Source organism: Puma concolor, chromosome B4 (genome assembly GCF_028749965.1).
Source record: "Puma concolor isolate L17-30 chromosome B4, mPumCon1.1.hap2, whole genome shotgun sequence".
NCBI classification, from domain to species: domain Eukaryota; kingdom Metazoa; phylum Chordata; class Mammalia; order Carnivora; family Felidae; genus Puma; species Puma concolor.
The window spans coordinates 68274154-68294536 of record NC_141673.1 but is presented as its reverse complement, the minus strand read 5'-3'; the positions used below and the strand labels follow the sequence as shown (position 1 = coordinate 68294536).

The 20383-nt window shown below is 44.1% G+C and overlaps 1 long non-coding RNA gene across 1 annotated transcript; it reads left to right on the top strand.

The window, feature by feature from the left end:
- Positions 1-286: 286 nt before the first annotated feature.
- On the top strand, positions 287-10122 carry LOC147579201 (uncharacterized). The gene is made up of 4 exons (XR_015253654.1): positions 287-558; positions 983-1132; positions 3995-5817; positions 9771-10122. It is a non-coding gene; the product is annotated as an uncharacterized LOC147579201 (long non-coding RNA).
- The last annotated feature ends 10261 nt before the right edge of the window (positions 10123-20383 follow it).

Genomic DNA, 20383 nt, shown 5'->3' with positions numbered 1-20383 from the left:
AACCAAGATTGGCCCTGGCAAAGCGGGGCATATGGCACCCTCCTCGTGTTTCAGCTAAAGAAACCCTGACCCGGAGTACCAAGTGCCTTACCAGGTCCCACAGCTTACGAGGTGACAGGACGCAAAGGCAGGTCTGTGTGACTCCAAAATCCATGCTCTTTCTAGTGCCTTTGTCTTAAGTACCGGGCACAGTGGGAGGAGGTGGGAGGGCAGAGGGTAGAAGCGGAGGGCGTGAGGGTGTGACTGATCTGGTTACATCCACCTGCTTAACCAGGTCAGCCTCACTTCCACAGGCTGCCACCGTCACTGCTTATTCTGCAACTCCCCAAACTCCAGACCACACAGAGCCCATGATGGGACACAGTCAACCTGTGCTCTCTAATGATGGACCTTTCATGTAAGCTTTCTGGGGGGAAAGAAAGAGAAAATAAGAAAAGAGCAAACTGAAAGACGCTTGGGGATAACAAGGGAATCTAAAGAGAGTCACCAGAGAAACCAGACTAATGAACGCAGGAGGCTTCCCAGAGGACCCTGGGTTTTGCTGTCCAGGAACCACAAGTAAGAAAGGGGGGAAATACATACTTTTAGCAGAAAGCATGATGATTTTTCAACCTGTGAGACGATTTCATAACCCAACCAACGGTTTCAAGGAATTATTCACCACTGCATATGCAGATGAATTTACATAATAAGGCTTCTCCATAGGCAAGTATTTACCATAAGATACGAAAATACATCTGACTTCCACAGGCTATGTTGTCTGAAAGCAGTTGTTTTTTAAAGAAATGTTTGACTCATGCATTTTCACTAACATGCTTTGATTGCATCTAAAGAAATATGAAATGAAATGACAAGTACTTCAACTGAAAAAAAAAAAAAAAAAACAAGCAAAAAAGCAGTCACTCCCAAGGGGCATCTTATATGTCAGCTCAGACTATGCAGCTTGTGATTGATGTAAATGTGTTCTTCACCCCATAAACAGATATTCACTTCACTCGACTCCATGGCCCAGCACCTCCATTCCGTGAGAGACATGATTATTTCAGCAATGAAACCTACCAAATGTTAAAAATGACTCACAAGGCAGCGAGCGGCACGGAGATTGGATTGTGAGAGCTTCGGGATGGAAAAGGTCGGTAAAGAAAACACTAGAAAGATTGGGAGAAAGGAGAGCGGCTGCATAAACCTGCAGGTGGAGTCCGGGTGGGCTCAGGGCTTCGGAAAAGGGACTGGGGAGGAAGTGGTTTTCTGTTTGTCCGCCGGCTGCAGGTTCTGACGGTTAGGCACCTGCTTATCTGTCCCCTTCTCCAGTAAGTCTCTGAGGTCCCTGAAAAGCCAACACTGAGAGTGGAGAGGCAGCTACACAAATACTCCCAGTTTTTAAACAAGCTCAAAACAAAAACCTGATGCTTCTGTTGCCACTACTCCCTAGCTTTTATTTCTACCTTTTCGTGTGGTTACATCTTCATGTTTTCTTCTTTTGAAAGGTATCCGAGCCTCTCTCGAAACTGCTCTGATGAGCTCTGTTTGATGCATTTCTCTTCTCCCTCTGTGCTCAGGGAGGTAGAGCACCAGGCAAGGCTGGCTCGCCATTCGCTAACGCTGTGACCCAGATTGCGTCTGTTTGGTTTAATAAACAGGGAGAGCTTTAGCCTCGGGGTGGTGATACATCTAAGGCTGCATCGAACCCCCAGTTTGTTTATGAGGGATGTTTTTGCCTGCGGTAAAATGTAGGCATCAGCTTTTGATTTCTTTGGAGTTTATTGAATGGACCAAGATTCAGGAAAATTTTTTAGACTCTTCAAAAATATTCACAAAGGTGTTATCTCTGTCTCTTAACATACTTAGCAAGAGGTGTAAATTGCTTCCCCTTTTAAACTTGCCAATTTCTGTCCCCTTCTGATTACTAACTGGAAGGAAAAGACAGTGCCCAGCAGCACTTAGTGCAGAGAGAGCACTCAGCAAGCCTTCCTGATTTAGCCTGATAATGTTGCAGCATATTTATGCACCTGCAGTAGTAACTAAGTATTATTTATTGAGCACTTACAACGTACCACGCTCAGAGCTGAGCACTTCACATTCATTAACTCATTTAAACTTCATAAGTACACTATGAGATAGATATCACTATCTATGATGGATATCCAAGAACACACATCTATTAAGTAGAATGAAAACTTGCATCTGCCCTACTCCACACAGACCAGAGTTATTCTAGGAGTGCATAAGACTATAGATTCTAGATCACTTTAACTATTGGAATGATGGGGTTCCAGACATGCTACCCTAAAATGTGGCACCTTGGCATATCCAACATTTTAAGCTGAAGGAGTTTGAGCAGGAAGGCCACCATGATCTTCCTTCCATCCTTCTGGAAACAGGTCATAAAACCCTCTTGTGGGAGGTGCCCTCCCCTGTCACTGGAGGCAAGGAGCACCCTTATCTCTGAAGAAGGGACCTGGAGAGAAATCCTAAAAAGCAAGCCTCCCTAGGTTTTCCCAGCTTCCTACACTTACCTCCTACACCTCACTCTAACATAGTCCTCCATGGCTGTTCACTCTTCATCACATCTAATGTAAAAATACTCAGATCTAGCCGATTCTTTGGGCCTTCCTCTCCTTACAAAGTCTCCCATGTCACGTGAGAGTTATCTTCAATAAATTTGTATGATTTTCCCCTTGTCAGTTCAAGTTTTGGACCCAGCCAGGGACCCTAAGAAGGCAGAGAAAAACTTCCCCCCTGCTGCAGGGATCAGCACAGCACCGTGAAGCAAAGCACTCTCTATCTTTCAGACAAAGAAACTGAAGCTCCAAGAGTTTAAATGACTTGCCCTAAGTAAGGGGGCCAGACATAAGGGGAGAAAAACACAGGATACCTAGTTCAATTTATTCCAGGTAATAACAAATAATCTTTTAGTATAAGTATGTCCCCAACATTATTCATTATCTGAAATTCACATTTTTTAAATATTGTTTTAATGTGTATTTATTTTTGAGAGAGAGACAGAGACAGAGACAGAATGTGAGCAGGGGAAGAGCAGAGAGAGAGGGAGACACAGAATCCAAAGCAGCTCCAGACTCTGAGCTGGCAGCAGAGCCCGACATGGGGCTCGAACCCACAAGCCATGAGATCATGACCTGAGCCGAAGTCAGACGCTTAACTGACTGAGCCACTCAGGTGCCCCTGAAATTCACATTTAATGGAGTGTCATGTATTTTTGTGGCAAACTTAGCCTACAGATGTGGTACTGATGTGAGGCAGTGTTGGACCGTAAGAGCCCCTAAGCCCAGGGCTCTTTCCATCACCCTGAGGAAAAGGGCCTAAAATCCCTACCAGATTTGCAAATCATCCTAGCAAACTGCCTCTATCAGCTACTCAAACAGCCATGTAAACTACTATCTGTCACGATAGCTAAATTGACCTTGTATTAGGTATGAACCTCAACCTATATACCCTGGTGTCAAAAATTATAACTTTATTTTTTATAACTCAACTTAGTTTCTATTTTATTTATTTTTTATTTCGTTTAATGTTTATTTATTTTTGGGAGAGAGAGACAGAGCGTGAGCAGGGGAAGGGCAGAGTGAGACACAGACTCTGAAGCAGGCCCCAGGCTCTGAGCCGTCAGCACAGAGCCTGACCGGGGCTCGAACCCACGAACCATGAGATCCTGACCTGAGCTGAATTCGGACGCTCAACCGGCTAAGCCACCCAGGAGCCCCACTTGATTTCTGTTTTAAATCCTCTTTCTCCTGGGAAAGTGGAAGCACTCCTTCTTGATGCTTTCCCTGGGGTGTGCCGCTGTGAGATAATAGAAAATAGAAAATATTGGCCTCTGCCCCTGTTCATGGCACCGAGCTCCTAAAACCCTCGTGGATACCTGAGTGATAAAAGCACTTTTGTTCTAATCGTTGGTCTCTGACCCCAGTTCCTAACACAGATGTCCTAAATTCCATGAAATTTTGTGAGTAATAGTGTCTTTTGTTCTAAACAGGTGACTTTTGGTGGACTCCTCGATGGCTCCTGGATGGGTCCAGTCCCCAGAAAGACCAAGCCATGATGAGAAGCTCGGAATTTTCAGCCCTCTCCCACCACCACCGCCCCCCCCCCATTTTCCAGAAAGGGGAGAGGGGCTGGATATGCAGTTAATAATTGATCGTGCCTACGCCCCAAGGTATGGAGTTAGGAGAGCTTCTAGGTGGGTGAACACATCCACGTCACATACTAGGAGGGTGACACAGCCCAATCCACAGGAACAGAAGTTTCTGCGCTCAGGATTCTCCCAGACCTCACCCTAGGTGCCTCTTCATCTGGCTGTTCATCTGTGTCCTTTAGCACATCCATTATTATATAGTAAACAGGTAAACATAAGTAAGTGTTTTCTGGAGTGCTGTGAGCTGTTCTAGGAAACAATCAAATCCAAGGCGGAGGACGTCATGGGAACCTCTGATGTGTAGCCAAGTCAGACAGAAGGTGTGGGTCACCCGGAGACCTACTACATGCAGTGCCGTCTGAAGTAGGGGCAGTCTCAGGCAACTGAGCCCTCAGCCCGTGAGATAGGGTGCTACCTGGAGGTAGATGGTGTCGGAGAATTGCTTGGTGCAGAAACCTGGCCGCACCTGGTGTCAGAAGTACTGTGAGTGTGACAGTCACGTGAGAGAGGAGGAGACACGCGGGAGGACAAGTGCAGGCTTCCTGCTCGGCCACAGCTCTGGAATCTCACAGTGCCAGGCTACCGTGGGACAGGGTTTCCTCTGGTTGTGACCGAGTTGTCCACTTGCAATGGGGTGCTGCCTACAAGACCCTTCGAGTCCCGTGGCCCTGGTGCTGCAGTGACATGGGGCGCGGGCCTTTGGGACCAACTAATTGCCTAAATGTGGAAGAGTCAGAAGTGAATTCCAGGAGAAAAAACAAACATATATCCATTAGCATCTTACGATATTCTCCCGCCTTACATTACAACATAATGTCCGAGCTATGCTTTTGCAAATAAACTATTTACACGTTATGAATTCCTCATTCGATACACTGCTGTCTACAACTCTGTCATTAAAATTAATATAATCGGCTTAACACATTGCAGCCAGACCGATTTCCTGAAGGCAGATTCATCAGATTAGTTCAGAGCTCAGATCCCTCCAAAGGCTCCCCTTTGTCTCTGGAACGTAGTCCGGGCTCCTGGGTTTGGCGCCGGAGAACGTTCACAACCTATTCCCTTTTGTTTTCATCTCTGGCTTCCACAACCTGACACGGCCGGTCACATCTGATGGGCTGGTCCCCATCAGAGCACCACCCCCTGAAGTGTTGCCCTGCCCCCCTGCTGCCTCTCCACACCTGTCAAGCATAACTCTTGGGTTCATACCCTGAAAGGGCGGACCTATGCCGGCCGACTCCATCTTGTTCTGTGTCTTCCACCTTGAGTGACTATGTCCCCGACATGCCCTCTTTCCGGGAAAATGGCAGAAACCTCAGACCACGCCTCCTCCCCTTGAGTAACGTCCGGCTCACCCCTTCAAACTTCCTGATCAAAACACGCCTGGAGACCTGCTGACGGGACTCCAACCCTTCCCCAGCCAATCGGCTGAGGCCACAACCAACCCTTCCCCAGCCAATCAGCTGAGGCCACGACCCTTCCCCAGCCAATCAGCTGAGGCCACAGCCATTACCTCACCAACTGCCCCTAGACCCCTATAAAACCTTTGTGCTTTTGAAACTCGATCTCTGGGGCGCCTGGGTGGCTCAGTCGGTTAAGCGTCCAACTTCAGCTCAGGTCAACTCGCTCTCTCTCCCCGGCATATCACCACTGCGTCGGTGCAGGTAGGAGATTGAGCTCAAGCTAGCTCGAACAAAGGTTCTTTTTGCTTTTGCATCAGACTCGGCTCCCTGGTGGTCTTTGGGGATCACGAATTCTGGGCATAACAACCCCACTACCCACAATCACGCCAGCCTGTGCCGACTCATTGTGGCCCACATCAACCAGCTCTCCCTTCAGCCACTTGGTGTCCCCTTTAAAACCTCTGAGAAGGTCACCTTGGCGGAGGGGGGCCAGGGACCACATGTGCGGGCACACAGAGTTGTCAACTAACACATCCAAGTTTCCTTGCTTTGCACTGGAACTGCACCACCTCAAGACAGTAAGGTGATGTCATAAATGTGAATGGCTGACCAAGTCCTGGATCAAGAAAAAGTGAGACCATATGTTTTCACTCATATGTGGATCCTGAGAAACTTAACAGAAGACCAGGGGGGAGGGAAAGGGGCGGAGGAAGTTACAGAGAGGGAAGGAGGCAAACCATAAGAGACTCTTAAATACTGAGAACAAACTGAGAGTTGATGGGGGATGGGAGGGAGGGGAAAGTGGGTGATGGGCATGGAGGAGGGCACCTGTTGGGATGAGCACTGGGTGTTGTATGGAAACCAATTTGACAATAAATTATATAAAAAATAACAAAAATTAAAAAGACTATCTTTTCTTCATTGCCAAAAACAAAAAAAGAAAAGAAAAAGAAAAAGTGAGAAAGCAAGGTTTGGTAGAAAAGGCTAGGAAAAGAAGAAATTCACTGAGATATAACAGGCACTGGGAAGACCGTCCCACCCATCCAACACACCCTTCATCTCACAGTTGAGGAAATACCTTCTGCCAGCCCCTGCCCCCCAGAGACAAGGTTCTTCCTGCCCCATGAAAGGTGGAAAACCCACCTGCTGAGAAGCTTACCAAAACTCATGGGCATAATTGGTGACAATCCAGAAACGTACTAAATGTGTGAATGGAGGACCCCAAAACAGACACTCTGGGAAAGGCATTGAGGAAGAGAGAGAGTCTGCCCAACTCTGGAAGGAAGTTTGTCCTTCCAGGCCTTCACTCTTCAGATCTCCCAGCGGAGCACCGTTTATCAGTGACTTCCTCTACAAAGCTGTAAGTGGGTAGTTCTTGAACGAACACTTTTATTGTTTCCTCCTTTGGATACGTCAAGAACAAAACTGCTTTTTCTAAGCAGAGGTTTCACCTGAAACGCACCATCTTCCCAGGTGGCTGGAGAAAGACCCATCTTTGGACGAGAACCCAAAACTCAGCGGGAAGTCCCTACTGGACAGGCAGCATTAGCATTTTCCCTTGGCCTTGAACTTGAAGAACTGAAAGTGGCAAGGAGGCTAGGTAGTTACATCTGGGAAAGTAGATTGTGGCATCAGAGAAGGCGGCAGGTGCCCTCTGCATGGAGGCAGTCAGCTGCTGGGACTAGGGGACTCCAGAAGGGACAGCAGAGTGCTGCAGGCTACCCAGATGTCACGACCCCCGGATTGTGCAAGCTGAACTTTGTCTGCCTCCAATATCTGCTTCATTTGTGTTCTGTGTTTGCTCTTAGAATTTGGTAAAGTCAGGGGCGCCTGGGTGGCTCAGTCCGTTAAGCGGCCGACTTCGGCTCAGGTCATGATCTTGCGGTCCATGAGTTCAAGCCCCGCGCTGGGTTCTGTGCTGACAGCTCAGAGCCTGGAGCCTGTTTCAGATTCTATGTCTCCCTCTCTCTGACCCTCCCCCATTCATGCTCTGTCTCTCTCTGTCTCAAAAATAAATAAACGCTAAAAAAAAAAAAAAAGAATTTGGTAAAGTCCTCTTGAAAATGTCAGTATGCCCGAGATCTGCTGAGGGGAACCGAAGAAAGAAGTTTCTATCTGTTTGTGGACCTGAATTTTCAAGCGTAATCGCCCAACCCTGGGAGCCAGGCCCAGGGGTGGCCATGGCCATCTAGGACAAGTACTCCAAGGGAAAACCAAGTCACAGGCCCTTGGTCCTGCCACACGCCCCCATCTGGCAGGTCCCTTCAGCCCTGTGAGGGAGACCTCCGCACACCTGGCCTACAGGAGCATCGCCCAGCCCCTAGCTCTACCCACAGGGGTTACTGAAAATAGCAACAGAGCTCAGCACTGTTAACAGCTGGCCTTCGGCAAGATTCTCAATCCAGTATGTAAATCTTTCAACACCCATTTCTTCCCCCTTACCCCTACAGATCTCTCGCTTGCTATTTATTACATGTCACTCTTTGTTGAGAGTCTATCTACTCATGCAAAAAAAAAAAAAAAAAAGAGCCAGACGAGCATGAAAGGCAGAACTTCAGGGCTGTCCTTGGGACTCTGGCTTCAGAGCCTGTTGGGGACAGGGCCTGGAATTACTGGTGGACCAGGGCTTAGTTTCAAGACACCACTGGTGTCACCAGCTGAACAATAAATATCCCCGTGGCAAGAAAACGAGAAACACTAACCCTCAGACATGCAGAGCCTGGGGGAGCCCAGACCACAGCAGGAGCCCGAGAGCCTCCTTTTCTGGAGGAGTCTTCACTACTATTCCAAAAATAGGAGCCAGAAGCCAGAGGGCTCCCTAGCGGAGTGGAGATTTAATTTAGATAGCGCATGCAGAAGGAAGCATGAAATCGGAATTGACGGTAGATAAAGGGCTAGTATGTTTCTTCCTATACGTGACCCAGACTCTAAATGAGAGAAGGTGATCTCAGCCACATCAGATTTTTAAAGCCACTCACTGGCATCGCTAACCATCGTGAGCTTGCTGCTAGAGGGCTGCTGCCTCCCCTCTAAGAAGGAACAGGATTCCCGAGCTGCGGGGAAGTTAGACAAGAGGCTACTGGGGGCAAGGTGAACCCGAGTAAGGTCCTTCTGTTACCATGATGCCCGTGAGGACCGTCATCACGGATGCCTCTCCTTCCAATTGGTCTGCTGATTTGGGTCAGGGGCATAATCGGCCGGATCTTCCCTGTCTGAAACGGGTCCCACACTAGACGTCATTGAGGCAGCCTGCCCTCCACCTCCGCCTCAGCCCGCACGTTTTTGTGGACTAGAGTCCTCGTCTCCGGGTGACAGATCCTGAAGAGTCCTGCTTCATGCCTTCAAGGGATGAGCAAGTTCAAGGGAACTTGGCAGAGAATCACACCGGCCTTCCCAAGGACGAGGGACAACGGGTTTAAGCCCGCCTGTACCTAATACTGTTTGCCTGATTCACACGTTGCCTTCCTTCACACTGTTTTTCTCATCTGTGATACGACATCTGATGGAAAAGGTTTTCTGATTATCTCCAAGCCGCAGGTACACTGTAGGAAGCAAGCACACGGGCCTCTTTCAAGAGTTACCTGGTACAGTTTTATTTTGCCAAGAATTTTATCGGCTTATCCAGATAACGGCTCTGTCCCTCCAACTTCTCCACATAGGTGGCACATCAGTGAGGTCAAAGAGACAACTCCTGGACTGGAGAGACAGTGCTATCCTTCCTCAGGGTCAGCCCAAAGTGTGACTGTGAACTGAGTGACCTTTGGCCTCCCACTCTATGTCTTGGCCATTTTTTTTCCCACCATGCTCACTGTCACCACCCCTCCCCCGCCGTGTGACCACACGCTACCTACTATAGAAGGCAGGTGCCGAGAGGCAATCCAGCTTTGGAAACAGACCTGGTTTTGAATTCCAGTTTTGTTACTGTTAGAAGTATGACCTCAGTCGAGCTACTCAACTTCCACGTGCCCCAGTGACCCAATCTGTAAAATTAGAACAGCGTTGAGGAACTTAAAATGCCAAAAGCACCAGAGCACCCAGCTCTGTGTATTTCTGGCATATATTTGGCATATTCTCCTTCTCGTCTTCCCTCTACAACCAAGTGCCCATTCCCTCGGTTCCTGAAGGACACTGGCTAGCATGGAAGGTAGAGGCTCACGGTTCACTCTCAGGACGATGTTAATGTTCATAACGGTTTTCTGTATTTCTCTTCCCAGTGATATTTGTGTTCCGCCCAGCAAGACTGAATCCACAGCCAAGAGTTCCTAGTTCGGGGATTTCATGCTATGTGGTCATACCAGCAGAGGGTAAGAAAGCCTTCCCTAACTACGGTCCACCACACCATGCCAAGCCTGTGGAAAAAGCAAGCGAGGGCGTTTGTGAATTTACCGGATCCTATCCCCACTTCCACGTGGTGCAACGACAGTTCATTCAAACAGAAGAGGCTGATTGAGGGAAAACCACAAACAACTTTGGAAGTAAAATCTTAGACAAAGCAAACGTTCATTGACTCTTGGAGACAGATCAAATATTTATTAACTCAGAAAAGAATTAAAGTCTATTCATGCAGTTCTTGGGCCAGATTCACTTTAATGCTGACTTTAATAAGTGTTGTGAAAGTCCAGCCTGCTCTCAAACAGCTCACTGGCCCCTCTGCTTTCACATCTCCTCTCCTCTTCTGTCTGGAAAGCTCTTATCACCCCTTCTGCACCTGGCAAAATCCTATTCATCTTTGAAGGCCTAGCTCAAATGGCGTGTTCTCTGTAAAGCGTTTCAAAATCTTCATCCAACCGTCCAGCAAAATTAGTCACACAATTTCTTTATCTCTTAGTGTTTTGTTCCTACCTTGAGAATAAGGTTTACCACAGTTTATTCACACATTGCATTGTAGTATTGTTAGTGCTTTTTGCTCTGTCTCCCACACCAGACTGTGAGAAATTAGAGGGTAAGAGCCCTGCTTTGTTCATGTTTGTGTTCCTGGAGCCACGTATGTGTCTGGCATATAGTGGGCCCTTGGTAAATGACGGTAGAACTGAATTCACTAATGTTGGGAAAAGTGCTGAGTCTCCTCAAGCCTCAGTTTCCAGCTTTATAAAAGATGACCAAGATATCTACAACAAAAGGCCAGTGGTCAGATTCTATATGTCCAATATGAAGAATTATCTTATACCCAACATAGACCTCTGTACATAACTAGCTTGCTAGGAGTTGATTGAACTCATCCAATTAGTAAAAATTATTTAGATACTGTGTCTCCAGTGCATCTCAGAAAACAAGATAGGCAATAACCCTGATCTCATGGAGTTTATATCTCATAGGGAGAAGAGAACTGATGGCTAGTAAACAAATATACCAGAAAACATTAGGGATAGATAGATAGGGAAATTAAATAGGGTGTTGATATAGAAAGTTACTTAGGTAAGAGAGGCGGTAAGGAAAGCTTCTCCCAGAAGATGATGTTTTAGACAGAATCCACATACGCAAAAGAACCCTGTGAAGATCTGGGAAAAGAGCATTCTGGGCTCTGTAATAGCCCTGAGGCAAAGGCCCTGAGGCAGGTCCTAGAGAGAAGTACCGGGCAGGAAAAATGAGGTAAGTAAGATGGGATCATTTTGACTTAAAGGAGGGGTAGAAGAGATACAGATAGAGACATAGGCAAGGGGTAGATCATTTGGAGACTTAACAAAGTAGGATAAGGAGCTCGCATGCTATTCAAAATGCAATAAAAAACCATTTAGAGGTACTGAATCAGGGTAGTGACATGAAGTGGTTTATATTTTTTAAAGTTTACTGTAATAATTGTAAGAGAATAGGTTGTAGGGGCAAGAATGGAAGCAGGGAAACCAGACTACTACTATCCGTAGTGGTCTAGGAAGGAGATCCTGACTTGACCTTGGCTAATGGAAGTGAACATGGAGAGAAGAGGATCTGAATATGTTTCAGAGATACAGCCAAGAGGACTTATCAATGGAAAATGAGGGAAAGTGAGGAACCAAACATGATTCAGAGATTCTGACTTAAGCTTCTGGAGGAGATTAAGTCTAAAAGTACAAAAAATATTTTAAAACTATTAGTAATAGGTGTACCTTTCCCTAGTTCTCCTGCTAAATACAAATAAAATCCCTGGACATTACTTATAAATCAAATATACGAAGATTGAAAAGTAGAATGAGACAGATCAACTAGGGACTTTGGGACCCAAAGAAAACAGTAGTGAATACCCTGAGTTTTCTTTTTGCCTCACACATCTCAAACGTGTTGCTGAAAAGATCAGCAATCCAGAAACACCAACAGGCACAGATCAAAATAAGGCCCCCAAAAGTTTGCCAAGGACCAGGAAAGGAGCAGCCGAACAAAGCACCGACTTTTAGATAACAGAGCTCTGCTCCAGACAAACACCACAGAAAAATCTGTGGCTCCACTCTCATCCATACCAGAAAAAGCCAAGTAGGGAGCCTAGGCTCACACCCTCACCAGACTCTAATGAGGAGCTCCAACACCCGAGAGGGCTAGTAGGAGAGGAGGACAAGTAGGGGGCCAGGAATTTTATCCCCACTGGCCAGTAACAAGCATGCCAACCCCTCGTGGTATCAAATGGAGACCACTGGGCAACTGGACTTCAACCCCCACCCAGTAATAAGGAGGTGCCCACTCCCCTTCCTAGATGGGATGGTGTCAGAGGAGGCCTAATGGAGTATCAGGACTTTGACCACCACTCAGCAATCAGGAGACTGCCCCATCACAGTGTCAGTGGAGACCACATGAGGAAATGACACTGCCATATCCACCCATCAGTATGAAGAATCCCCCTCCTCATACAGAGGCTGAATGCAGAACCCAGAATTCTACTTCCACCTGATAGTAACAGGGTGGTGGTGCCCCCACCCACATCTCTGCCAGAGAAGTGTCAAATTAAATCAGTTTAAAAAAGAAGGGTTAAGTAAGATCCAGATTTTCATACATGATATGAATATGCCCAGGTTTCAATTAAAAATCACTGGTTATACAAAGAAATAGGAAGTGCTCAAACTGAAAAGGACAACAAACTTCAACAAACAATTACAAACATGCTTAAAACAAATAAAAAGTGGGAAACAGAAGATGTAAAGAACCAAGTGGAAATTTGAGAACTGAAAAATACAATGACTGGAATAAAAGTCTCAGTGGACGGGCTCAACAGCAGGAGGAAACATAGGAGAGAAACAATGAACTGAAAGATAGAACATTAGAAATTACAGAATAAATGAATTAATAGATTAGAAATATTGAAAGCAGCCAGAGAATAATGACAACTTAACTATAGGAAAATTACAATGACATTGGATTTCTCATCATAAACCACAGAGACCAAAAAGAACAGGCACAGTACTTTTCAGTGCTGAAAGAAGAGAACTATCAACCAAGAATCTAATAGGTTCACCAGATTCCAGTGAAGACATCTTTCAAGAATGATGTGGATATCAAAAAATTCTCACATGAAGGAAAACTAAGGTCTTATCAGGAGACCTGTCCAAAAAGATTGATTAAAGAAAATTCTCTAAACAGAAAGAAAACAATAAAAGAAGAAACCCTGGAATATTAAAAACTAAATAAATACAACAGGCTTTCCTACATTATTTTCTTACATTTTTCCTATATAACATTATTTCCTACAATAGGCTTTCTGAATTATATTTGAGGGTTGAAGCAGGAATTATAACATTGTCTGCTATGGTTCTAAATATATGTAGAGAAAATATACAAGACTGTTATGCTATATATAGGGGAGTATGAAGAGACATAAAGAGAGGTAGATTTCTGTACTTCACTCCAATTGGTGACATGACAATACAAGTAGACTACAACAAGTTATGTGTATATATAATGCAGTACCTAAAGCAACCAATAAAATGCTTTATTAAAACATAAACTTCAAAAACATACAGAAATAATCAAAATGGAATTTTAGAATATGTTCCAATAACACGCAAGAAGGCAAGAAAAAGAGAACAGAAATGAAATACAATAAGAATAAATGGAAAACAAAAAATAAAATGCCAAACTTATATCCTAATGTATCAATAATTACATTAAATATAAATGATCTAAACAGACAAATTTAAAGATAGGGATCAACAGATTGGATTACAAAACATGACCTAACCAAATTCTGATCACAAGAAACTCACTTCATAATGATATAAGAAATTTGAAAGTAAAAGGACAGAAGAAGGTATATCATGTAAACATTAATCAAAGGAAAGCAATCAAAGGGTGCCTATATTAAGTAAAGAAGACTTCAGAACAAAGAAAACCACTAGAAACAAGGAATGAGATTACTTAATGACAAAAGGATCAATCCCAAAGAAGACATAGCAATCTGAAATGTGTATGTACCAAACAGGACAGCTGCAAAGTATGTGAAGCAAGAACTAATAGAATTGAAATAAGAAATAGACAAATCCACCATTATAGTTGGAGATTTCAACACTCCTCTCTCAACAGTTGCTGAGGACTAGACAAAAAATCAGCAAGATATGGAAGAACTCAACACCGTCTACCAACAGGTTGGGAATTTATAAAATACTCCACCCAACAACAGCAGAATCCATAGCTTTTTCAAGTGCCCACAAATCATATACTATATCCTGGGCCATAAAACAAACCTTAAGAAATTTAACATAATCGAAATTACTTCAAGGATAATAAGAGAATACTATAAACAACTCTACACATACAAATCTGACAACTGACAAGAAATGAATCAAAACACAAGCCACCGTTATCATTCAATATGAAATACTTTAGACTTACAGTATTAAGGAAATTTAATTTGTCATTTAAAAATCCCCCCAAAACAAATCTCCAGGCCCAGATTGTTTCACTGGAAAATCTGATCTAATGTTTGAGGAAGAATTAGCACCAATTCTACATAATCCCTTCCTAAAAATATAAGAGGAGAAAACATTTCTCTATTTGTTTTATAAAACTACTATTACCTTAGTTCCAAAACCAGACAAAGACAGTACAAAGACAGAAACCAATAACCCTCATGAATATGAATGTAAAAAAAAAAAAAAATCCTTAACACAATACTAGCAAATGGAATTCAACATGATACAAAAAGAATTCTATACCATGAATGGGCTTTATTCCAGGGATGCAAGACCAGTTCAATATTCAAAAAATAATCAATGTAATCCACTATATAAAAAGGCTAATGTAAAAAAAACTGAATGATCTTATCAATCAATAGAGAAAAAGCATTCAAAAAAATTTAACACCCCTTGTTGATTTTTTAAAAAACTTACAGAAATACAAATAGAAGATAGAGGGGACTTTCCTCAGTTTAATAGAGTATTTACATTAAAAAAAAAACTGCATCTAGCATTATACTTAATGATGAAAGGCTGAATGCTTCCCCTCTAAAATCAGGATCAAGGCAGAATGTTCCCTCTTACCAGTCTTATACAGCATCATGCTGGAAGATCTGGTCTGTGCAATTAGCCAGTGAAATTTTCACAAAAACTTACCCGAGATGGATCATAGACCTAAATGTACAACACAAAACTTCTAAAACTGAAATGCAAAGAGAAAAAAGAGTGAAAAAGACAAAATAGAATATTTAAGAAACATGGGACAATTACAAAAGGTGTAATATACACATAACAGGAATACCAGAAAGACAAGAAAGAAGCAGAAGAAATATCTGAAGCAATAGTGACTAAGAATTTCCCAAATTTAATGAAAGACACCTACCCTACCCTTTCCCTGTTTCAGAGTCTCTCAAGCATTCTGGAATGTATTCCGATTAGTTTGCTAGGGCTGCCGTAACAAAGTACCACAGATAACGTGGCTCAAACAACAGAAATTCATTTTCTCACAATTCCGGAGGCTAGAGGTCCAAGGTCAAAGTGTCAGTAGGGTTGGTTTCTTCCGAAGGACTCTCTCCTTGGCTTGTAGAGAGCTGTTTCTTCCATGTGTCTCCACGTGGTTGTCCTTCTTCCCTCTGCGTGCCCTAATCTTTTCTTTATAAGGGCAACAATCACACTGGATTAAAATGACCACATTTTAACTTAGTTACCTCTTTAAAGACCCTATCTCCAAAGACAGTCACATTGGGAGGTACTGGGGGCTAGGACTTCATCATATTCAGCCACAACACCTTCCATATGCTCCTTCATGCAAATTCTTTCTCTAACACCCTCCGCCTTCATCTTTCCAAAATTTGTTGATATCTCATTTCCTAACCCCCAATTGCTTTTCTTTTTGCTGTTTATGATTTATTCATTTGTAATTATTTACTACTATTTTTGTAAGATCTGAGGAGAGAGAGGAAGAAAACTAAATGTGCTTGAGACACCATCTTTATCCAAAAGTCCCGACCCATCCCTTTAATTACCACCTCTGAAAGGTCTTGCTGAGGTCAGGCCACAGCAATCTCTCCTTCCTCTTAACTCCTAATTCATTTAATACATAACTATCTTCTGTTTTATTATTATTAGCCTTGTGACTCCACATCTAAGTATTAAGCTTCTTAGTGCAATGATAGCTTTTGATATATCTACTCTACCTGCTGAAAATCCGGCACAGGATTAAGCATGGACTATTTGCTTGATAAAAAAACAAAACAAAACAAAACAAAACAAAACCCCAAAAACCCACCACATTAATTTTATGAATTTAAAATATAATCCCAGTCCTATAACTCAGACTCAATGTTGTGTTATTGTTTTAATGTAGTGAACCAATGAACACATTACATCGTGGATTTCACAATGCCCCGCCCTATTATCCATTTCAGTTCATGGGAAAAAAGGAGGTAGAAGATTTCACATCCAAGTCGCAACACAAAAAGCACACTGCCATCTCCTGGATCAAAGTTAATAATGCAGTCCTTTAAAAAATGATAATCCTACGGCTCCAGCTAAGAAAAGCAGATCTACAAAAAGTAATTATACGTGCAAATGAGACTCTGCTTTCCTTCTAACAAATGTTAAGGACAATGTCATTAACATCAATATTGATCACAATAGTAATGAAAATCTTAATCCTGAATTCAGGTCATTTACAAGCCAGTCAATTTGGCCTATTAACGTGAGCTTCCCAGTTCATCTAAGGACCCTCATTCCCCAGATGCTTTATTCTTTTTCTGAATCTCTACCAGGTCTGGATTCACAGTTCTCTGGCGGTTAATGATGTTGTGCGTTCAGTTAGTGACAGCTTTGTTCTGCTTTGCTCTACCGAAAGCAATGACAAAATCAAGTGTGGCACTGCAGCCTGACTTAGAAACATTTCAGATGGCAAAGGCTAAAGTTTGACAGACTATACACTCAGTTTGAACATTCTGACTTACTCTGATGACCCAAATCAGGCTTTCTTGGGTGGAAAAGAAGATGAAAAGGATGAGTAAAAAGGGCTAAGTCAAATCCCAGGTACTCAATGTAAGACACAAGGCAAAAATTAATTAATTAATTAATTAATTAAAGCCAACATTTGGGGAATCACAAGCATTCTCTGCGCATTCTGTATTAACTGGACTTTGTTTTTCTCTTGGGAAGTTTTTCCTATTGCTCTGAGAGAAACAAGTTGCATTTTGGTCAAGCAGATCTAAGGCTAAGTGCCTACCCACTCATCTTTCTGAGAAGTCCTGAAGATGGGAGTAATCCAGGGCCAGGAGCAGAGGCTACAGAATGAGAGGCCGAGCCTTCAAATGTAAAAGCTACCTTCACAAAATAACCCTCTGCACAGACTGTTAGAGGAGGGCACCTGGGTTTTGCTTTATCTGGCTTGGGCCAGCTGGGAGAGGAGAATTCTGGACTTGAGGAGGGGCACCATGCAAAGGAAGCAGTGGACTCCAAGAGCGGGGATGCCTGGTTTCAAGTTCTCTTTCTGGCCTGTAATGTTCTGATGGCATCCTCAAATGTTGCATGAAGTCTTGTTAAGCTTCGCCTTCTAGTATCCCCTGTGTTTGGGAGGCTAACAGAGAGGTCTGTGCCCGCACTTTGGGTTGAGCAGGCTTTGGGAGGTGCAGAAGCCAGAAGAAGTCGTCACAGGGTGGCCATGGCCAGAAAGCCTGCCTCAGCTGTCCATAGAAGCTGCTGACAAGGAGCAGTCAGGAGGGATTTGTGCACGTGTAAACACTCCAGGGTGGGTGTTTCTGGGACCCAACGGAAGATGATGTCTTCCAGGGACACAAGTAGGAGGCTCAGGCTATGTCTGGGGAAAATCAAAGAAATCGATGACCCACTAGAGCTGGAGCCCTTGAAGTTCTCCTGGTGAGTTACAGAAATCTATTTGAATCTGGATTCTGCCGTGTGAGGGCTTCAGATGGCCTTGCTATTTGGTTTGCAATAGGGCTGAAGGTAGATGGGAGCCACTTACAGCATCCTACTGAAACTTCCCTCCCACCACCTTGCTCTAGTGTTTGCTGGGGTAACAATAACCAGAGTACCTAACATTGAACTGACCCAGGAGAACACTCACCCTGGAGACCCATGGATACTTACATCAAGGCTGTGAGCCTAGGACCTCAGTGTCTCCAGGCCCCACTCAGGCAAAACTTTGAGCCTGTGGGAGGTAGACAGGGTCCATTTGCCTTCCTGTTCTCCTTCTCCAGTTGCCCTAGTTAGGTCACTCCCTACACTTCTGGATTACTTGGAATCTCACCCTGGCTTTGGCCTCCCAAGTCTGCCTTTGGATCCTTTTAGCATCATCCTCTCCAAGGCCTGAGGGTGGTATGGATTTTATGAGATAAAATCATCTCTGTTAATGTGCCAATTAGCTCTTTCAAATTATAATGCCCGGGCCAAGGTAAAATTGTCTCCAAGAGGTCTAGAATAGGTTTTTCAGGCACTGCAGCAAGCCAGTGGGGAGATGTACTTGGCAAGGGGCCCTCTGGCACTTCTCTGGTGGCCACCTAATCCAGGCCCAGGGCTGAGGACACGATTGAGTCTATAACCGAGCAGAGTTTCTACCACTGTTAGACTCTAGAGATAATACTGCCCTGGGCCTCAAATTACAGGCTTTTAGGGCTAAAATCAGGTCAGTAGCAACTTCAGCTGGAGAAACGGCCTGGCACATCACTTTATTGCTAGGCAATAAATGGATGAGTCCTTCCCTTTGGTCCTTTTGCCATCCTAATAAGCTAATTTCTGCCCAATGAGCAGTGACCAATCACAGAGAATTCAAGGATGTTTAGCACTCACAAAAGGCTTGGTTCAAAGAGTAGAAAAGAGGATTGAACATGGCATAATCTTCAGGATATCGAACCAATGACCACAAAACTATGACAACATCTTGTTCCCAACTTGGCTTTTTGCCATGACAAATGCACCAGTTTACCATAATCCTGGATCTGCCTTGACTTCATAGTTATCATAGTTTTTGCTCTGATGTTATGGAACATGCACATTGAAATTATCCCAGTGAGAAATACCCAAATCACCATATTTTATTACTTAAATGGACTCCATAAAGCAAAAATCAAAACAATTTCTTGATGATGGAAAATGGGAAGCAAAGAAAGTAGAAGAGAAACAGATGGCCAGTAGCTAAAACAGACCTGAATATCGTATACAGACCCTTAGCCATTTCCCACCGCACATACACACGCACACACACGCTCCTCTCTCCTCTGTCCCAAAGAAGGACAGACCATTTCTACACACTCATTTCTAACTGCATTTTGTGACCTCTTCAAAGTGCAGTCTATTTTTATTTTAGATCCCGGTCCCAGGTACTAAAGTACTGAAGGGAGGAAGAATACCCCCACGCACACCCTCCTAGTCCCTAGAAAGATGTTGTGACGCTGTAGAAAAAGGGATTCTGCTTGGCGTGGAAAGATGGAGCCTCTGATGTAGCCACAGCTGGGCACTGACTTTGATGTGTGCTCCCTGGCTGGACATTTGCCCAGTGACCTCACAGCCTCCCTGTGTGAACACATCCAGGGATGTCAGATGACTTTGGCTAAGACAGAGTGAATCCAATGGCTCATAACGGGGCTCAAACAAACACTAACAATACCCTTTCCTGTGTGCCAGCTCCCGAAGCCAACCACCCTGATGCCTGGCACAGAGGAGGTCTGCAGGACCTGTTAGTCAACAAGATGAACTGAAGAACTCACGCAGGACCAGACTTAACAAACTCTTGGCCACACTCTGTCCCTTCCCCATATCCTCCTCCCAGGTTTCAATACGGAACAACACCATCAAAGGTTAGACCTTCGCGTTTGCTAAAAGTGCTAGGAGATTTCTACAGACGCTGAAGAGCCAACATCTTGCTGAGAAATTAAAATTCACTCTCATTTGGATTCCTATCAGCATGCTGTCTGTCATGCATGCGCTATTTTCTGAAGATGCAGTGGGTGGCAGTGATACCAAAGAAATGCCAGCTGCCAGCCTGTGTCTCCAGTCACCCTACTTCTGTGTTATTGGGGAGAGAGCTTGGCAGTGACTAAAGTGTGGAAGGAAGAGTATGAGTGTCTTAAGTCAGACTAACCTCTGTTCAACTCCCAGCTTCCCAGAACAACTTCTTTCTGAGCCTGTTCCTAAGACAGAGTATAGTATGTGCAAAGCCCTGGGTACAGTGCTACCGCACACAAAACAGAATGCATATAAATGGGAGGTAACATTATCACTAAGCCTTTTGAATTGTTATGACCAATAAGAGAGTTCCACATGAGAAACAAAATTCCTATTCCCTTTCCGCATTCATTTAAAATTCAAAGAACATTGGGGGAGGGGTGAAGTTCTCTGAACACAATCCTGCGGAACAGAATTAAAATAAGCCTCATTGATGATGAAGGTCTTTAATGTTCTGGCAAGTGCTTTGAGCCAATTAAAAGGCTATT